This window comes from Onychomys torridus, chromosome 6 (assembly GCF_903995425.1).
Source record: "Onychomys torridus chromosome 6, mOncTor1.1, whole genome shotgun sequence".
In the NCBI taxonomy this organism is placed as follows: Eukaryota; Metazoa; Chordata; class Mammalia; order Rodentia; family Cricetidae; genus Onychomys; species Onychomys torridus.
In genome coordinates this window covers 20,082-41,817 of record NC_050448.1, presented here as the reverse complement: position 1 = coordinate 41,817, position 21,736 = coordinate 20,082, and the positions used below count along the sequence as shown (strand labels likewise).

At 41.3% G+C, this 21,736-nt stretch overlaps 1 pseudogene; it reads left to right on the top strand.

The window, feature by feature from the left end:
• LOC118585514 overlaps positions 1-21,471 on the top strand; it is a 52,847-nt pseudogene extending 31,376 nt beyond the window's left edge.
• Positions 21,472-21,736: the final 265 nt, after the last annotated feature.

Below are 21,736 nucleotides of genomic sequence, written 5' to 3'. Positions count from 1 at the left end.
TACCCTACATTTCCATAAGCAAGCCAGGTATCTGCCCTCACTCTAACAGTGTGCTCCTCTTTCGAATGGTCCATGCTCTCCCATTCTCTTGCCTCAGGCCCATTGTAAGTTGAGCTTGGAAGAAGAGGGGACTCACTGTTCCAGGGCAAACCCTCCATTGATCTCTAAAACTCTAAGAGAAAAGAGATAGTGTCACTGCCTCCATTGTCAGGTGGGGACTCCATGAGTGGAACAAGTGATACAATATATTTAGATGGTCAGAAGAAAGGTAGACAGGCTGTGAAGACAGCCCCTGATCTGCAGTGTTCTCCATTTTATCAGTAATATACCCTCCGATATTTAGCTAGATACCTATGTGTTCCACAGCCCAAATTATTGCAGGAAGTTTATGAATATCTTGCAGATGTTGTTGACAAGAAGTAATGCATGTCTCTCAATGCTCTACATGAGAAGGAGATGCAGGGAGATGGATGGATAGATGGATGGATGCATGCATGCATATAGAAATATAGAAAAGGGGACTTTGAGCACTGGCAAGACTGTGAAATTGGCAAGCTTGAATATGACAGAGTAGGCCTGCATCTGTAGCCATAGGAAGTATCTGTTACAGCCCTTAGTCATCAGCCTTCTTTTTTAGAAAAGCATAGCTTTTGCTTTTGCATTCTTCAACTAATTGACTGTGTTATCAAGGGTTAGCTCCTTTCCTTAAAATCAAGTGATGGAGATGTTAACTACTTGTACCAAATACCTTCATCTAACATGACTTGTCCAAGAGGACAGGTGTGGTCCAGTCAAGTTTTTCAACAGACTCCAATACAAAACCTTCAAGTCTAACAGTCTAGATTCAGCAGTGGAAGTGTGTGAAGTGACCCAAAGTCACTCAGTTTATTAGGGCCATTTATAGAACTCAAGTCCTTTGTCTCCCAGCCCAGGTGTGCCATCATAATACCTCTGCTTCTGGAAAATTCTATAGTCACTGCATGACTCACCTTGCAGACAAGTAATGGTAGCAGATTATTCGCCCCTGAGTCAGCATTCCCAAGCCAAGGATGCATTAACACAGCACATTGTAGCAGGGCCCAGGCCATAGTTACCATCCCACTTAACAAAATGTAGATCCTGAAACCACCATACTGCTAAGACAACTTCCTAATGAAACCTTTTCAGGACCTCAAAATTGAAACCTGAACTGAGTCTGATATGGACCTGTCTAGAGACAGAACTATCCTTGTGGCAGTTTGTGTTTCGGTGAGATTAAAGGAAATTTGCAGAAATCACTGCAGAACCAAATGCAGTCTGTAGAAGGAAAGGGGGATAGCCAGAGCATGTTTATAAGATATGCTGCTTATTGGGTCTGTTTGTTGTGAGTTTTGCAATGTAACCATTAGTGTTTGGCTACAAATAACAGAAACCAATTCAAGATTGTAATTAAAGTAAAAATAAATCAAAGGGTGAGTATCTTTTAATGAAATCAAAGTAGTATTGGAAAGCCAGTGCAGTGAGACCAAAGTGAAGCTGAGCAACTATGGGCATCTCTGCAGCAGAAGTTCAAAACCCTGCAGAGCCCAAACAATATAAGCCATCTGTGTGATCTCCCAGGCTCTGTTTCTAAGCAAATTGTGAAGGGTGAGAAATGTGTTTACTTCCCTTTGGTTGAGTGCATACCCCTAGACAGTATGGCCTGTGGTTCAGGAAGGGCAGACCAAGGTCTGAGAGCTGCTGCTATCTATAGGGCCAATAGATAGGAGAATTATTTTTGAGCATGGTATTAAAACAAATGGCTTTTAGGGTAGCTGCAAGTGGAGACCAAGAGCTCAGTCAGAAAAGGGGCTTTCTGGGCAAGCTTGAGAACTTGAGTTTGATCAGAGAATCAAACAAGAAAAAGCTGAATGTAGTAGTGCATATCTGTAATCCCAGCACTGGGGATAAGGAAGCAGGTGATCACTAGAGCTTGCTTACCTAACCTGATTGGCAAGCCCCAGTTCCCAATGAGAGACAGTGTCTCCAAACACAGGGTGAAAGGAGGAATGATCGATATTTCAAGGCTGATACCTGGCTTATACATGATGCACCCACACATATGTAAGCACACATACATATGAGTAACTATGATTCTAATAGTAACTTGGTGCTTTTATAGAAAACCCAATGTTTATTCATCCATATGGATAAATATCCTGTACCTTTCATAATTTTGCCCTCCCCGCCTCCTATTGTGTTTTCATAGAATTTATATATTAAAATAAGAATGCACAGATACAGTCTTGCCCCCAATTTAGAGATCTTTGTCCTCAGACTTTTAGCATATTGAGCCATTTATGTCAGTATGTAAGTACAGTCTAGGTAATGTGTGTTAGCTGGCTGTGTTGCTATGTAGCTGGCACATGATGGATGGATGCACAGAGACTACTGACTAAGTAGCATTCTCTCAGGTCTTAGGGTTTCTTTTGCTATGAAGAGATACCATAACTACACCAACTTTTAAAAAGGAAAACACTTAATTGGGTGGCTTACAGTTTCAGAGGTTTAGTCCATTGCCATCATGGTGGGATATGGTGGCATGCAGGTAGACATGGTGCTAGAGAAAGAACTGAGAGTTAATACATCTTGATCTGCAGGCAACTTGAAGTGAACTGAGATACTGGACATATCTTGAGCATAATAGACCTCAAAGCCTACCCCAACAAAGCCACACCTCCTAATAGTGCCACTCCCAGTGAGCTTAAGGGGGTCATTACATTAAAACTTCTATATCCCCCCCCAAATCTTTATGCCCCAGAGTCACAGGGACCAAAGAATATTCTTTAGACTTAGACCCTTATCTCTCATCTCAAGTAGATAAGTAGGTTCACACCTTCTCTAGGAGAAAAAGAAAGAGCCCAACTCTGTATGTAATGTAGGTTTAATATAAAAGCCTGACTCTAAGCATCTGGCCAAGGAGGAAGGAATTGTAGATATTTGACATTGTTCAGACAAACAACGTAGAGAAGAATGCAGGCCAGAACAGACTGACTCACATCCATGGCTCTCAGATTTGCTGAGTATAGCTTATAGGCATCTATTATCTGTCATCCTTTACAAACCTTCCATGGGGCTGTGTATCATTATGGTTACTAAAGACTCAATATAATAATATTCAAGGGATTCCAAAATGAGCTTCCTGGATACCTCTTGGCTGCCTTTTATCCATTCACCAAAGTCTTGTAAAACTAAGGATGATCTCAGAAATCTGTACTTATCTGTCCTGGTCCATAGTCTTTCTCACCGTTAATTGCTATAAAGTCCTGATAATGTGGTTCTCAATCTGTGGCCTTGTTCTGCTCTGAATTGGCCCAGGTTAACACAGTAACTAACACAGAATGTGGCTTCTCTTTGAACATCATCCCTGGTTCAGGCTTAATACAGGCTTCAAGTTTTGTTAAATGAAGTGGCTTCTCATGGCTATGAAAGTTGCTTCTTTCCAGTATTTTTCAAAATGCATTCCAGTGTCTTACATTCCCTCAACCCTTCCAAGCTGCTTTTTCTACTGTAGAGATAGACATATAAGGTCCATGATTGCATCAAGATCCTAAAGTCAGTGGTGTGATTAGGAAGCCAAAATGAAGTACTAAGATCATAGCCAAAAGAGATCACAGTAGATAAACCCACAAAATAATGACAGGCCTGCAGATGATAGTTTCTACTTATCACTACATGCCTGCCTCCTGCCAGGTGTACTACTTGGTATGATATTACTTCATCCATGGTAACTTTAGGAGGGAGACATTATTGTCACCATTCCGGTCAGAAGAAACCTGAGGTAGCAAGAAGCTCAATTATTTGGTCAGGACAAGACTCGTAATAGCATTGCCAGGATTCAAATCCAGTCTGTGTTTCTTAAAGGCTTCATGTTATACTGCTATAGCTGAGCCTTTCTTCCTTTCTAAGACATGGTATCTGATCAGGGAACCAACAATCCAACCCAGGAGGGCAGGAGCCAGGTCCTGAAGAGCAGAAAACTGGCTGGGAGTCACTAAAGTTGGAGAACTCCTCCAAGTAGTCCATCAGACTTCTGATTTACCTGGCCTGGTTCTGGCTATGTATGGAAAGGGTTTCTACCTGTTCTGCAGGGTCAGGATCTAGGCCACTCCAAAAGTTGAGGTGTCATGGCTAGTCTTTACTCTCATTGGCTTTGTATCCCTGGTCTTCGGTGGCTTGCAATGTTATAGGAGGAGTAGACATAAGTCCTTTGACTTCCTCCTTCTGTTCTTAGCTGCGGTAGCAGCATACTCTGCAATTTTATGAAAAGTAGAACTAGCCTCTACTGTCTAGCCTGCTCTGGGTTAGCAATGATAACCTGTCAGTTCCTCTCTGTGCTCCCTGTGAGGGATTTGAACAGTTGCTTAGCCTCCCTAGGCTGGCCATTAGTCATCCTCACAAGGAAGAAACTTGACATGCCATCAAAATCACCTTATATCTCTGTCTACCTCTCTTTCAGTAAGTCTGTCATCCAGCTTGACCTTGCCAACACCAAGAAAGCAATGATTGTCCCCGCATTTGAGACACTGTGCTACTGACTCTCTTTCCCCAAGTCAAAAGCAGAGCTGCTGTCAATGTTGGACATGGGGACTCTATTCACATTCAGGTGAGTGACCCTCACAGCAGTCATCTGGGGTTCCCAAGGGACCTTTCTTCCAGGACACCAGATGTCAAAGATGTTGGCAAAGAAGTCAGTATGTTGTATTGTGTCCAGTATAGAACCAAAGAGAGATGCTTAACCCAGTGTCCTTGGGACTCTGTCTGCCCTCTCTCCCTGACATGTTATTTACTTTGCTTTATACATGGCTGGTAGGCACTGTGTGCAGATGGAAAGAGAGTCTTTCTGGGACAAGAAGCCACACATTTATTTTCATGCTTTAAAAGAAATGACAAATTCCAGTTAGGGCTTTGTCACTATCCCTTAGGCTCAGAGTTCTGTCTTTGGTATCATGGCAGTGTTCTCTAGAGGAACAGAACTAATAGAATAAATATATATTTAGAATGAATTTATTAGGTTACTATATGCAGGCAATCAGATTGATCCAACAATGGCCGTATCTATTGGAGAAGCCAAGAATCTAGTAGTTGCCCAGTTCAGGAGGCTGAGCACCACAGCAATAACAATCTTATGCCAAAGTACTGGAAGATTCCTGCTCTGAAGTACACACATTGGAAGCCTGAAAAAAGTTTGTTCTAATATCACAGAAGGAGCTGGTGATAGTAGCAGCAATAGGATAGATAAATTTGTCAGAAGAGTGAAAGCCAAGTAAGCAAAAAGCTTTCCTTCTTTCAGGTCTGGCTACAGCCAGAAGGTGGCACCCACATTTAGGGAAGGTATCAAGACAGTCCCCATATAGACATTACCACAGGCCAACTCAATGTGTACAATCCCTCATTGAGACCTCCTTGTGTCAAGTTGACAATTCAAACCTTCACAAGTGCATTAATGCTCCTGGTAAGTGGGTTTCTCTCTGAGATCCCTGGTGCAGTTTCTTTTTCTTTTCTTTTTGTGTGCATGTATGTACATGTGTGTGTGTGTGTGTGTGTGTGTGTGTGTGTGTGTGTGTGCACATGTATGTGAGTAGTCTAATCTCTAAGCTGTTAAGGTATGGGTCAGGCATCTAAACTCATCACCTAAAAATTAAGGTCATCAATAGGACTCCAAAGTTGCACACAACTGATGTAAGAGCCTACTTCTCTGCTGCCCAATTGCAGCTTTGAGCAAAACCATTTGTTTTCTCATTCCCAGACCCTAAGCCTGAAAGGGCATTCAAGGAGCTATGCTATGTCCAGAGTGCTCCAGCAATCATCTGCACATATATTAATGGGCTCCATCTCCTGGGGACAGGCTCTAATATTAAGTGTGGCAATCAGGACTAGAGGAGTAGGAATCCTGCTGATCTCTTCCAGATAGAACAGTATGAAAACAACCATTGCATCTCCCTTTTTCTGCTAAGACTTCACATCCCTCCATTTCATACAATGTGGAAATGACCACTCCTTCTCTAAGTTAAAAAATGTGCAGTTTTGAGCAGCCTGAAATTATGCTCAAGGACTTTAAGCATAACAACTGGATTGTCATGATGCTATAAAACCTCGGAAAGGCTTTCTCAAACTGATTGTGAGTAAGGATATTCATTCCATAGCTCCATGTTTATTCATCTTCATATTTTATGGGGAGTGGAGAGCTCCTAGTGGAGCCAGGACTCAATATCCAGCCTTCATCTTCCATCCAGAGCTCTAGAAAGGAACATAGAAGAGTTCATCCTCCAAAGCCATCCCTTCCTATTTCCCAGAAAATTCATGCTTCAGTGTACCAGGCATTGGGATGAACATAATCCTTACAACAAATATGGAGTGGATACTAATTCCTATTTTGTGGTGAAGACACTGAGCCTATGAGAGTTCAAATAATCTTCTCAGTGACACATGGCTGATAAGTGGCAGAATGAGGATTCAACATGAGGAACCCCCAGGCCTGTGTTCTTAACTGAAAAAGCACTGGGCTGCTGACAATCCCTTCATTTTCATGTCAGTTCTTGTTTAAGAACACAAAAATCACAAATTGGCCCTAGAAATTGAGATTTGAGACCAAATCTTCATATGAGTCTCCCACAGTCAATGTAGCTCAATATCTGAATACTTGGAAAATTTCCAAGGTTTTCCATCTTCCATCTTCAACCCCAGATCATGTGAGAACTCATTTCACTGTCGTATTTAAGGGCATGAGAGGTGGGATCTAGCCTGCTGTATCCATGATTACTGCTCTGGCCAATAGCTTGCAAGCCACCATGCCAAATGCTAAATTACAGACTTCCCCTCTGAGAAATTGCTTTTGTCAGCTGCTCTCCAAAGAAACCTCCTCACCATACCAGGCATGAGAAGTTCCTACACTGCTCTTCATTCTCCAGGAACATGGTGCTCAGAGTATGTATGGCCCCTGGGCCAGTAGCATCACATTTACTGGGACCTTGTTATGAATACAGTTCCAGACCTCATCCTGACCATAAACCCTGCTGTTAAAACTAGTCCTTCACATGTCTCAAGTTTGAGAACACTGCACAGAGAGCTCAGCTCTTTCTTCCCCATAACATTATCTCTGGTGTACTGAGAAACCCCACTCATCTCAGCACTGCTTTTGAGGTTGCCTGGTGTTTCTAGACCCTGTGGTCTAGTGTCTGCTGAAATGACATTGAACAGAAAGTTCCCCAGGCATAGTCTTTAGACTATGATGTGACCCTGTGTGTTGTTGATTGTAACTTTACTGCATTCTGTTCTATCCAGCCATTTGGCATGCTGTAAGCAGTCCAGACAGAGTGAATAGAAGCTGCTTCCCTAGCCAGATAAGCAGAATTAATTCAGCTGTCCCTCGCCTCCATTTCTGTTTTATTTCCCTTCTTTTTCATATTGTCAAGAGTTCAGATTCTAAGGATGGATAACAAAGGAAATGATCATAAATCTCTTGATATCACAGAAAGCAAGACCATTGTGAACTGACGTCATATTTAGGAGCCAATCAGAGAAATAATGAGACCATGCTCACTCTTTGAAGAATTAACTATTAGGATATGTCAGACACTGTCATGAGTACTTTATGAGAATTACTCCATAATAAAAGTTGGTATTATTATCTCTTGCTTTACCAGGAGAAAGGAACAAAGTATGTAACCTGAAAGGATGTGAACCCAGGCAAGCTGCCATCAACAGCCATTATTTTTAACCATTTTGCTTAACTCCCTAGTTATAAGATTTTTTTTAATTTTAGACAAAAACAGGGGAAATGTGGTATTGTGTTCCCAAAAATATTGTGCAGGCTAATAAACTTATCTGGAGTCAGAGAACAGGACAGCCACAATATTAAATATGAGGATAGGCAGTGGTAGCACACGCCTTTAATCCTAGCATTTCAGAGACAGAAATCCCTGTAGATCTCTGTGAGTTCAAGGCCACATAGAAAACAGCTAGGCATGGTGACACACATCTTTAATCCCAGGGAGTGATGGCTGAAAGTAGAAAGGTATATAAGGCGTGAAGATCAGAAACTAGAAGCATTTTGATTGGTTAAGCATTTGGCTGGTTAAGCATTCAGGCTTTGGAACAACACAGTTCAGCTGAGATTCATGTGGATGAGGACTCAGAAGCTTCCAGTCTGAGGAAATAAAACTAGCTGCGGAACTGGCAAGGTGAGGTAGCTGTGGCTTGTTCTGTCTCTCTGATCTTCCAGCAGTCACCCCAATACCGGGCTCCAGGTTTGATTTTATTAATAATAACATCTAAGATTTCTGCTAAACCCTAATAAAGTATCAGCATTTATGGAGTGCCTTCTGCGGGCTAGTCCTGTGCCAGTGTTTCTAACAGTGTTCCATTTAAGCTCCTGGACAGTTTATCATGATAGGTATGATTTTTCCCAGCCCACATGGGAGGAAACTAAAGTCCTATTAAGGTACTTCATTTTTCACGGTCTGCTATTTCCTACATGGCAGAACTGAGATTTGAACATTGGTCCAGAGTACCTACTGTGCTATGCTTGGAACCTAATATGAAATTCCAGTGATCACTTATGCTGTTTCTGATTTGTCAAAGGCACCAGATATCAAAGCTGCCTGGTCAACAAATTCTCAAGTAGAAAATCAACTGCTTCATGCCTAATTTTTAGATTAGATCTGTGATTGACATCTCACAATATCCTTTCCATGCTCCATTAAAGTAGCAGAATCTCTGCCCACACCCCACCCCTTTCTCTCACATATCTGGCTTTAGTGAACATTGCTACATTGATGGAACCAAAGCTCAAGTCCCTGCCTTCCTCCAGCCTGTCCATCCCACCCAGCAACACACTGAGTCTGCTGGATGGTTCATGATAGTCTAGCAGAAGCCCATCCTCTTTGATGAAACAAAGAATTAGGGGAGAGTTTCAGCCCTGCCACTGGAATGACACCTGCCTTGGGGCAGTCGCTATCATAGCCATTCTTTACAGAGATGTTCCTAAGGAGACTAGAGAAACCTGTCATCTGTATTCCTCTCTCCTGCAGCTAAATATTGGGTCTCACCCTTTCTGTTTTCCTTTCATTTTCACAAAGCTTTTCCTTCTACCCCTTGTGTCTTAGAGTTTCTGTTGCTGCAACAAAACACCATGACAAAATGCAAGTTGGAAAGGAAAGGATCTATTTGATTTATGCTTCAACATTGATCTTCATCACTGAAGGAAGTCAGGACAGGAACTCAAACAAGGCAGGATCCTGGAGGCAGGAGCTGATACAGAGGCCATGGAGAGGTGCTGCTTAATGGCTTGTTTCTCCTGACTTACTCAGCCTGCTTTCTTATAGAACCCAGGACCACAAGCCCAGGAATGGCACCACCCACTGTGGCTGGGCTCTCCCCCATTGATCACTAATTGAGAAAATGCCTTACATCTGGATCTCATGGAGGCATTTCCTCAACTGAGGCTTCTTCCTCTGATAAGTCTAGCTTGGGTCAAGTTGCCTCACAAAACCAACCAGTACACCAACAAGCAATACCGCATCTGTCTCAAAACCCTGAAGGAAGAGTTTCAACAGGACATGTCCCGACACTATGGCTTTGCTGCCCTGAAATATCTCATGGCTGAGAACAACAGCTAGCACTTGGAAGACCACTACTAGGGAGAGACGAGGGGAAGAACTACCTGCTGCCTGGGGCCCAGGCTTTGAAGAAAAATCCATCACTGCTTTTGGTTGGTTTGTTTCCCTTTGTCTCTTTGGCCCCACAAAGCTGCTCTTGTCTGAGATCTTGGACAGGGACCCAGTCCACCACCATGATGTGCTTCCAGAATGGGACACAGAAGGGCGGAAGCAAATGAAGAGTTAACAACTGACCACAAAGCCACAGACCCAGTCAGAATTTCTGGATGCTCTCACTGCTTTTTAATAATTATGGTTCAAATCCTAGCAGTGAAGAAAGAACAGGACCTGGGTGCTGTTCTAGGAGTTAATCACTCCAAGAAATGAGAGCAAGCTAATTCTTTGTAGGAAGAGAATTTTATTTCTCCTGCCACCTAGCTAGGTACCAAAGCAGAGAGCAATCCAAGGATCCAAACAACCATCTGGAGACTTGCATAGGGTCATACATGCAGGGACCTGGAAGTAGGGCGAATTGGTTTTTTATTCTCAAAGTCTTTCTTGTTTTATTTTGAGTTGTTTGAATTTGGGGGATTTTATTCATTTCTATCTAGGATTCCAAACTTAAAAAAATATCTAATCCTTTAAGCTCTAAGAGAAAAATCAGCTCCCTCAACCAACATCCCTCAGTCAGTAGTGGCCCAGCAAAGATGAACATCCTCAGAAAATGTTCACATATGGAAGCTTCCTTCAGGATGAACACTGAGATCTCCTGATACTGAGTTCCCACTCTCCAGATCCAGGACTATGACAGAGACTATGGAAATATAAGGCCAAACACTGTATGCAAGTCACGTTTTCTATGATCAGTGACCAAGTCACAAGGAAAGGGTTTCAAGGAACTACTTCAGTATTCACAAAAGATATGATTCCCCTGTCAGGAGTTTAAAAGAACTTGAACAGTTCACAGAAGCCCAATCTGAAGTCTCGTGTGACCACATGGAAGCCACGAGAAGAAAGGGGTCAGGCGCCTCCCTGTTGGAAACAAGGGAGTTGGTGACCTTAATTTCCCCTCAGGACTTGTTCTAGGGTTGGTAAGCACCTCTTCATTTTGCAGATGGAGAAAACACTGAACTTTTACACATTTTCTTTATTCTTCACTATTAATGTTGTGTTTATGTTGATGAGAACAAGAGTTAATGGCCTACCCACTGCTGTGCTGTTTGTATTGAATTGCCATGTGACCAGCAAAAGCTGCATTCAATAAACGAAAGTACAAACTGTTTCTTCCTCATCTCCCTCCCACTCTTTTAAGAAACCACATGACACACTTGGTCTAGAGGGCAAAGTAAATTCCATGCACAGCACCTCAAACTCTCTGTTATTCCATCTCATCATTCTCATTGTTTGAAATGTCACCTTTTCCCCCCTGTTCAAGGTTAGATCTCACTTTTTCCTGTAACCCTCAACTCATTTTCTAAAGTTCCATTTTGCAACTGTCTCACCACTGTAGCCAGGTGTTTTTATTCTAAATATGCAAATTGGGGGGATCAATAGTAAACAATATCCTGTCCTTAGGGCTCTCTTTTACTGTGGAGCCCCACAATAGTCTAATCAATGAGACCACTACATTTAGTGTGTTCAATCATGTTTCCCCTAGATTATACAAAATGAAGAAAATTATAATTAGAATTAATTGTCACACAGATACAGATAGTTTGTGTCTTTATTCTCTTGTTATTGTGACAAAATATCTGACTGTAGGGTTTATTTTGGTTCAGAGTTTGAGAATCCAGCTCATCATGGTAGGGAAGGCATGGCAGCAGGAACTGGAAGCCACTGATCACATTGTGCCTGTAGTCAGTAAGCAAAGAGAAATGAGCAGCAACACTCAACTTGCTTTCTCCTTTTTCTTCAGTCCAGGACTCCATCTAATGGAATGATGCTGCCCACTCTCAGGGTGGGACTTCTCATTTTAATTAACTTAATCTCAATAATCTCTCTCAGACATGTGTAGAGGTTTGTCTCCTGTGTGATTCTCCAAGTTGATTCTAGATCCTGTCAAGTTGACATTATTAACTATCACATTATACATGCATATAGTATATATGTATGTATCATACATATATAAAGGAAGCATCTTCATATATATAGCATATATGCAGGATTTATCATTTCCAAAGTAATCCATGAACACAATAAAAAGAAAGGTGTTCAAAGCCATGTTAAGTTTATTCAGTAATGATGCGGCAGCCAGCTACCACAGTCTCACAGAATTTACTGTGTCCGTCCCTCTCCAATTTCCATGTTCAGTGACCTACCCTGAGCCCAAGATTGGCTTTTAAATATTTACCATTAGCACTCACTGCCTTTTCCCTTCTTCTCAACACACATGCATGTATACACACACCCAAAGTCACACATAAATTCTGCTGCTTCCCCCCGATTAGCAACTACAAATAGATTGATTTGCCCTAATCATTTTCAGCTACTTGAGCCAAGCTGAACATTAGTTTGTAGCACTGTTTCTGAACATTAAATATCAAATTTTAATTCCCTAAAGCTTTTCTTTAAACATTTATCCTGGCACATGAATCAGGCCCAGATACCTTGTTCTCATTTGCATGCTTATAGGAATAGCCAATGACTATATAATTTACTAGCCAAGCAGGGTCACTCCTAAGAATGAAAGAAGATATTAATTACTTTGATATACCCATAAACTGGAAAATGATAAAACTGCATGTACATAGAATCTATTGAAGCCAGAAGCTGACACTCTACCATCATGAGAAACACAGTATTTCCTCAAATATGGCTGTCTGACACTGTCATCTAGTACCATTTAAAAATATAATTCAAAAGTTATCTAACTCAACCAAATTCAACCCAAAAGTTGGCAGCTAGTTGAAGTTGATGTATGTGAAACCAATAGCATAAGTCCCCAGCAGGTACCTCAGGAGGTGACACTTGGTGCTAGAACAGGCCCATATGTGGGGAACATAGCCATGTGAGCCAAGGTAATTGCCAGGGATGATGATTCCTTTGTATCAGCTTCCTGGGATCAAACAAACTTTGGAATAGGTCATGCTGATGTCATGCCAATACTGTCTTGGCTTTCAGTTGATAGTTCTCTCATTAGCACCATAATGCTCAGTGTCCAGGAGAACTGCTTTTAAATAATAAGCCACTGTGTGCCAGAGCCTTTAGCATATATTAGCCTCAAAGTGGGCATTGCTGATTATCAGGAGACAGAGGGTACTCAGATAACTTCCCCTTAGTTCCCAGGATCCAGATATCACAAAGCCAGATTTGAAAATCAATCCTACCTATTTAATCCAAAACCACATAACCTACAATACTGCTCTTGTCTCCTCAATAAGAAGCAGCTAAATAAATATGAACTAGGAAAAAGGGGGGTTGAGTTTGAATCTTCTATGGAAAATTATTAACCTCCCTCCTTCAATATCCATCCAGTAACACAAAGCCTGAACAGCAGACACTCCACCATTCTCCACAGCTAGATATACCCATGGACCTCCTAAAACTCATGTGAACTAGACCTGGTCAGTATGTGATCATATGCAAACAACTGGGTTCAACCTTAGGGGACAGAAACTGACTCTGAATGCTAAGCAACCCAGGTAAAAGTATGGAATTTTAAGTTCCCCTTTGAGTCCCAACCCAGCAAGCTACTTCAAAGTAATATCAGTAAATATGTTGAGCTGACTTATAAAGCATATATTGATTGAGGTGACAAGTAGATTTTTAGCACTCTATATGAAATGACAGATACTATGCGTGGAGTCCCACAAAGGTTTCCCAATGAGATCTGAGCTTCCTTTACCCAGCAGAGCTGCATTAGAGGATTGCTTGACCATGTGTATGGTTACTAAGTGATTGAAAGGGTCTACACTTGGTTAAGCTGTGGGGAGGTCTTTTGCTCCACCCCTTGGCATTCCTTTAAAAAGCCCTTTAGAAAAGACAGAAGGGGCCAGTGGATAAGGATCCAGGCTCTCCTGAGCTATCCTGTGTTTTCATCTGTCTCTCTTCCCTCTATCCTTCTGTCTAAATATTTCTCACTTCTCCCTCCTCAAGAATACCCTGGGAGAAAAAGCAGGAGCAGGTACTTTTCCTCTCAAAGATGCTCCTATCTGATTAAGGCTGTTTCTTGTTACCAGGCCTTCGGGAAGTTCTCTGTTGGTAGAGAAACATGATAAAAATCTCCTCCCAGGTGGAGTCTCTGCACACTACTAATGAAGATGATAAGACCCATGTTATTGTCTCCAAACTTCAATTGTAGTTGGCACTGATGGATCTTGACAGCCATGCTATATTATGATCCCTTTACTTAGCTGGTAGAGATATATCTTAGAAAATTTACATGTTTTCCCCAAGATCCCATAAAAAATAATGAATACTTTGGGATTAGGACAAAATCTGACTGGCTTAAAAAAAACCCTGTCTTTGCACTAATACATACTATGACCCTTTCATGTGATGTTACAGATAGACTTTGGGTTTCTATGGACACACCTGCATGTAGTTCATGGTGACATGCTTTGTTCTTGTTACTTTGTAATCTTAAGTTTCCATTTTTCAGTTTAATGCTACTAATATTTACGAAATTTCACAATTGAGAATCTTGGAGGTTCCAGGCCCACAGAATCTGATGTTGGAGATATCATGGGCTTTGTTTCCATTCACTAAACAAAAAACATTCTCAGTAAGAATTTTTTTGTTTGTTTCTAAGAATGACTGATGGTTTCTGAAAGGAGGTAATGGGCTTCTGAATGTAGATTTTGTCATTGATTTGTTCCAACATATTCAGGTGGTCTTGATAGGCACCATAATTTCCAAGGTAAAAGAATGCCATCAGTTCTGAGAAAGAATTTCCCCATAGGAAAGCAACTAAATTAGTTGCTTTACTACCAGACAATGACAGTGGTTGTTGAAGTGCTTCATGTGTGGGGGTGGATGTTTATTGAATTCTAAGTTTTTCATGGAGCTGCTTCACTTGGATACTACACTGAATAGCCTACGCAATTCTAAGTCTGGGGTTGTGAAGCAAGGGAGAACAAATAAACTGAGCGACAGACATGTTTTTATCATATCTACATTAAAAGCATAAGGTGGAGTTGGGGATTTAGCTCAATGGTAGAGTGCTTGCCTAGCAAGCACAAGGCCCTGGGTTAGGTCCTCAGCTCCAGCAAAAAAAAAAAAAAAAAGTATGAACATTAAAAGCACAAGGCAGGAATTATCTCCATTGTAAAGAAAAGGAAACAAATGCTCCGAGAGGCTAATTAAGAGCCCTGACAATCAATCCCCAACCTCTATGTCTCCCAGGTCCATTCTTTTCATTGTTCAATTTCCTAGAGATTCAGATAAATGCAAGATTATAAAATGTTAATAAGTAGAATAGGCCTAGCCATTGGGAATTGATCTTGTCACTCCCACTAGTATTCCTTAAACCTTCCTATATGTAGGAATCACATTGAGAATCTCATCAACATTATATTTATTCAGTAAACCCCAACGGCCTGTATTTAAACAACTCTATGTGATGCTGAGGCTGCTGGTACATGTGCTCTCTTCAGGCCTTTGACAATAAGCTTGTTTCCAAACATTTGTGGAACTCTTCCATCAGTGCTGGCATTCACCAAATACCACAGCAAACCTCCATGTAAGCAAGTTGCTAGTCAGTGTTCTGTTGCTGTGAAGAGACATCAGGACCATGGTAAAGGAAAGCATTTAATTAGGACTTGTTCACAGTTTCAGAGGTTTAGTCCACTGCCATCATGGTGGGAAGTATGGTGGCACACAGGCAGAAATGGTGATGGAGAAATAGCTGAGAGTTCTATATCTGGCTCCACAATTAGCAGGAAGAGAGAGTGACTCTGGGCCTGGCTTGGGCTTCTGAAACCTAAAAGCCACTCCTTGGTGACAAACTTCTTCCAACAAGACCACACCTAATCCTTTCGAATAGTGCCACTCCCTATGAGCCTATGGGAGCCATTTTTATTCAAACCACCACACAAGTGATTGGTCTTTTTTTTTTTTTTTAAAGATAGGTACTGGGATTTGGCAACTGGGCTAGCTGGTAAAAATTCCAATATGCAAAAAGAAGTATGAGTATTACATAACCCCTACCATCAAGGAGCCTCAGTCCCACAGGGAAGACAGTAGATAAGTAGCAAAATGTGAATGATGTTGGAAAGCCTGGGGTGAGATGGGATTTGGAGAAGAGGCACTCACTCCATCCTGGAGGTCATGGAAGGTTTCTGAGAAAATACCTATCTTGAAGAAAAAAATTTCCTATACTTGATAGAATAATACAGAACACTTTAGTTAAAACTGTTGTAACAGAATTAAGGCCATCTCACTAAAGAGTAATGGGTCTCCAATTCAAACAGCAGGTACCTGGATATGTATAGCTAATAATCAGAATCAGGGCGTCAGCTGAGGGAGTACATCAAGGGCAATAGATTCTTGCTTAACTGACTTTCTTTTCCAAATTAATTTTATCTATTTATTTTATGTACTTATGCATGAAGCAAAGTTTTGAAACAGATGCACAAAGTATATGAATAATGGGTTAAGGCATCATTATTATTGGAGAACAAGTATTTTGTATCCATTCTTAACATTTTTCAGGAGTCCAGTATGTCATCAGCTAGCAACACCATGCTCTCCAATAGGGCTCTTGCTGAAAACAGACCAGGGACTTTAACTCCAAAGGCAAAGAGTAAAAGACTTAATCTGATAAAAAGGGAAATATTCTTAAATTCATTTAGCCAACTTCTTGTCAAAACTGGAATCAACAAGCTGAATGAAGACAGGATGCAAAGTAGACTTAGTAAAATGGAAGACAGAGATTTTGTTCCCCTGAAAGAGGTCAGGCATAGAACTAAAGAACCCGACTGCAGATGGCCCCTCAGTTCTATAAATTTCCTGTGAGTGTACTTACAATTAAGCTTTTTTTCCCCATGGGTTCCAAGTGTCTTCACCTTCAGGTTTAATTCAGTTTGTAAATTTTTTCCCTTGGCTTTTAATATGATTCCTGTCTGCTAACAAGTTTTCATACCCATATATACCAGCACTCGATCCTTACTATTTGTAAATATACAGATTCTGTTGTATTTTTGATTCATAATTATGAGAAGAAGAACTTTTGAGTAGGTTTTATATTCCTGTCATAAACAATTTTTATATAGTGAGTTCAATAGGAAGTAATTTAAGATGGGTCCACTATTAATCAACCTGTTTACAAAAGCAAGTTGAGGCCTATAGAGAATAAGTAACTTGCCTAAATTACCTATCTTGGTAAAGCTAGGATTTGAACCAGGAAAGTTGGCTGCATAATTCACATTACATTCTTTTAAAAATTAGTTTATTTTATTGTTATGTCAGTGGGTGTTTTGCCTGCATGTTTTGTTTTTTGTTGTTGTTGTTTTTGTTTTTGTTTTTTGGTGGTTTTTTTGTCACCTTATTCCTTCAGTACCTACAGAAGCTAAAAGAGGGTATTAGATTCCCTAGAACTGGTTGTGAACTGCCTTGTGGATGCTGGTAATAAAATTCAGGTCTTCTGGAAGAGTAGCCAGTGCTTTTAACTGCTGAGCCATCTCTCTCGCCCCTCATTCACATTCTTAACTAATAATTCCCTGGAAATAAATGAAATGGCATACAACTACAACATCCCACATTGTATGTTTAATCTCTGTGTGTACAAGGATACAGCCAAGCATGGTGACTCATGCTTTTAATCCCAGGGAGTGATGGCAGAAAGCAGAAAAGTATATAAGGTGTGAAGATCAGAAACTAGAAGCTTTTAGCTGTATCCAGCTTTTAGGCTTTGAGCAGCACAGTTCAGCTGAGATTGATTTGGAGTAGGACTGAAAGGTTTCCAGTCTAAGGAAACAGGATCAGCTGAGGAACTGGTGAGGTGAGGTGGTTGTGGCTTGTTCTGTTTCTCTGATCTTCCAGCGTTCACCCCAATAACTGCCACCGGATTTGCTTTTATTAATAAGACCCTTCTAAGATTGCTGCTACACTCCTCCTTTTTTGGCTGCTCTCTTTTCACTCCTCCTTTTTTTCTTTTTCCCCCTTTATATATTCTCTTTCCTGCCAGTCCTGCCTATCCTTTCTCCTACCTTGCTATTGGCTAGTTCTTTGTTAAATCATTAGGTGTTTTACACAAGCACAGTAACAGAGCTTCAAAGAGTTGAACAAATGCAACATAAACAAAAGAATCACATCTTAAAATAATAGTCTACCACAGATCCTGCAACCCTGGATCCACAGGGCTGCCCTCTGACCCTGTATACAGCAGATCACAGATGGGGTGGATGCTGGGGTGGGCCAGGGTAGTTGCAGGGTTGGTCAGCCCACCAGCTCTCCCCTGTCTTTGTCACCAGAATGAGCTCTCCAGAATTGCTCTGGCTAGTTCACCTCTTATAGCCATGAGCAAGGGGTGGGGCCAATTCTCTAGCTTTCATGTACTCAGAGTTGGTTCTCTCACACCTACACCTTCACAGCCAGCTTTACTATGTTGTCTAGTCAAGATGTAGAAGCCACTCTCCTGAGTGCTGCAGCTGATGAGGGGCAGGACAGCTCTCCTGCTTTTAAAACCTCAAAGCCAGCTCTCCTATCTGTCTCATGCATTGATGGGCAGGGATGGGGAGGGAATCTCTCCCCAATACATGCTGCCTCAGGACAGGTGAGTAATGGGGATAGCTCTCCCATGCTCACAACTTCAGAGCTGGCTCAGATCCACCAATAGAGTTGGCTTTATTCTAGAAGATCAGAGTCTAGGATAAAGGAGCAAAATTTAAGGGGAAAAAAGCCCTCCATATCATTAAGAATCAAGAACTCTTTCCAGATATGTTGGAAGTCATCAGTGTGGAAGTAGAAGGCTGCAGAAGGATATTGGCAACTTTCATCAACTTTTAGACATGTCCAGGCTTGATCTTGGCTCCTCTCAGAACTGAAGAAAATCCTAATGTTCCTTTTGTTTACAAAAGGGTGTGGCTTTTGGAGAGGTGGTGATTGTTATCTTCAAGGGCAGTCTTTGTTCCAGTGTCTGGGTTTTGCTTCTTATATCAATTAAGTCTCACTCCCAGTGTTTGGGGGAGAGTATTTCTTGAATGGGTTGGAGGTATCATGAACTCTCAAAGAGTGACCAAAAAACTTGGCTTGCCTCTTATCTAGACAATGACCTTAGGTGACTTATGACCTTTCCTAGGAAGAAGAGAACAAGTGTCTCCTCATCCCAGATAGGGCACTGACCACAGAGCATAGTAATGATTCCACCAAAATCCTACTTGGTGAAACAGTGGGTTGATTGTGGTTCCTTATAGTAGTAGTATGGGTGAGAAGTTACTTACAGGAACATAGATGACTCTAAAGCAACTGCATCACTGGAAAAAAAAACACCCTAGTATGGGTGACCACTCATGAAAACCTCATCCCTGGAGCTCTCTACATGATTTGCAGGCTGCTTGGCTAGTGGGAGAGTTCCTTTCCATAAAATTGTTAATTATTTTATGACCTTCCAGCAGGGCCTTGTGAATCCTCTAAGTCTTAGGACCCTCTTGAAAGTTGTGAAGTCCTTTACTTCCTAAGCCTTGAAGTTTATTTACTCCCCAAGCCTTAATTTGCTTCTCTCCAGGGTGGTATACTTCAATTCAGAAGACATTACTACCCAACATGTATCACATACAGCTCACATCGTTCTTTTTCTAGTTATCTCAGTTATTAGAGACTGAGGAAATCAACCTAACAGTTGATCTTAGGCATATGGGAGCCCAGTGCCAGCTTCTAAAACTTTCCTTTCAAGGATGGAGCCAACTGTCTATATGAATGCCCATATAAATTATTCTTGCCTAACAGAGTCAATTATTAATACAGTTCCTGGAGGCCCCTATTATTTTTCCATGGAAAAGAGTGGGCTTCTAATCTAGGCATTGACTCACTTCCTCAACTTTATTCCTTACCCTTTTCTTAACTGTATGTTGTTATTTCAGTTTAGCCCTTCCATAGGCACTGTACCATCCATTCTATCCCAGCAATACCTAGTCCTACCATTTGATCATTCCAGTTGGGGTCTCTCCATGGAACAAGTTGACTCAGTGAGAAGCTAAGATTAATGGTATATTATTACAGTTGACATAATGCTGGCATGTATCTCAAATAGAGTTTTTTCATTAGAAACAATTACAGATGGGTCCCTTTAAGTGAGTTCAAAGGATGTGGTTATACCCTTGAATTCCTGGTTCTTCAGAAAATTTATACAATATTTCTCTGCATTGTCTTAAGTCAGCATTGGAAGGAAACCTGGACCATCACAGCATTTCCAGTTTCATTGACTTCCCATTGGAGTAGGCACATAAAGTTTAGGAGATTAAAGCTGAATAAGCAGACATGGCTTTAATAAGAATAGACCAATGGATTTATTTAGCCTAGGAAGAAGCTGTCCTGAATGAGTGGGTTTAGGATGGTGCCATGATTTCTGTGGACAGGATTTGAAACTGAAAAAGTAGATCAGGTTGCAGCCACCTGGTTAGAGAATCATGCAGAACAATGACATTATAGGTCAGGTTTGTCTTGTAGAGCAATACATATCTGGACAAAAGGCACTTAAGACTATCAGTTTTTCTCTTAACCAAAGAGATCAACCTGGGAGACAATACTAAAGATCCCAATTTTAGGCCACATTGCTTCGTCTTACTATTTGTACTGGGAACAAACTGCATTATAGAAATGAATTAGGGTCTCCTTTTTGAAAAAGTCTGTAGAGAGACTACTTTTGTCTGTTTGTGAATGCATCACAGAGGTGCATAGGTTGAGATTACTGAGGTAGTCCCAGAGCTTTAAAGAAATGTTAAAAAAAAAAGGAGGCCACTGTAAATATAAAGAGATAGCTTTGTGGTCAAGAGCACATACTACTCTTGCTGAGGATCTTAGTTCTGTTACCAACACCCAAGAAAAGAGTACCTTACCTTTGAAGCTGAGGGAAAGGTCCAGTATCCTAAAGCCTCAGTCTAGGTTCTTGGCTACTGAGAAGGGAGAACAACTCCCCTATTCTGATATCACACTGGTGACAGTATCTTGGGATCTGTGTTGCAGCCTGGCAATGGCTGTTCCAATGATCAGAGCCTTCCAAAATCTTCCAATGCCCCAAAATAATGCAGAGAGTTGTCTCCCAGATGCTGCATCCCCGATTTTTACAGATCCCATTCTACCTAATGGATGCTTGTATTAGCTAACTGAAGGCACTCCAGTGCCCTCAGGAATGGAACTTGACAATCTTGCTTTTAATCCCCGACTAATCTTAGATTTCCTGAAGTTTGTCAGTAGTCTAAATTAGGCTAACCTAGGAATTTGACACTTGCCCTACTTAATTGATGAGCACACTTTAAATTGTACATGTGGAGGCCCACAAAGGTTCCTAGTGAGATCTGAGCTTGTTTTACCCAGCAGAGCTGCATTAGAGGATTGCTTAACCATGTGCATGGTTACCAGGTGTTTGAAAGGGTCTGCACTTGGCTGTGCTAAGGGGAGGTCTTTTGCTCCACCCCTTGGCATTCCTGTAAAAAGTCCTTTAGAAGAGACACAGGGGGTGGTGGGTTTTGATCCAGGCCCTCCTGAAGCTATCTTGTATTTCTATCTCTATCTTTCCCCCCTCTATATTTCTATCTAAATATTTCTCACTTTTCTCTCCTCAAGAGTACCCTGGGGAAAAACTGGGAGCGGGTCTCCCACAGATGACACCGTGAACAGTGACTTGGTGAAAGTGGGGAGAGGGCCCTGTGGGAAGCAGCTGGACACGTCTGGTTTTGTAGTAATAATGAAGGCAGAGGTATTTTATCCTCGGGAATAAAAGTAAGGCTGCAGCAAGTGCCTCTCTCTCTCTAGGTTTCTCTCTCTCTCTCTCTCTCTCTCTCTCTCTCTCTCTCTCTCTCTGTCTCAATTTCTATCTAGAAAAATTAAAGAAAATATTTAGAGTAACATAGAATATATGAATATTGGGTTAAAAATATAGTTTAAGAAAAAATTTAGGATAAGATAAGCAACAATATAGAGGAATGATGTCCTTCATTTTCCAACTATGATGCTATGAATGA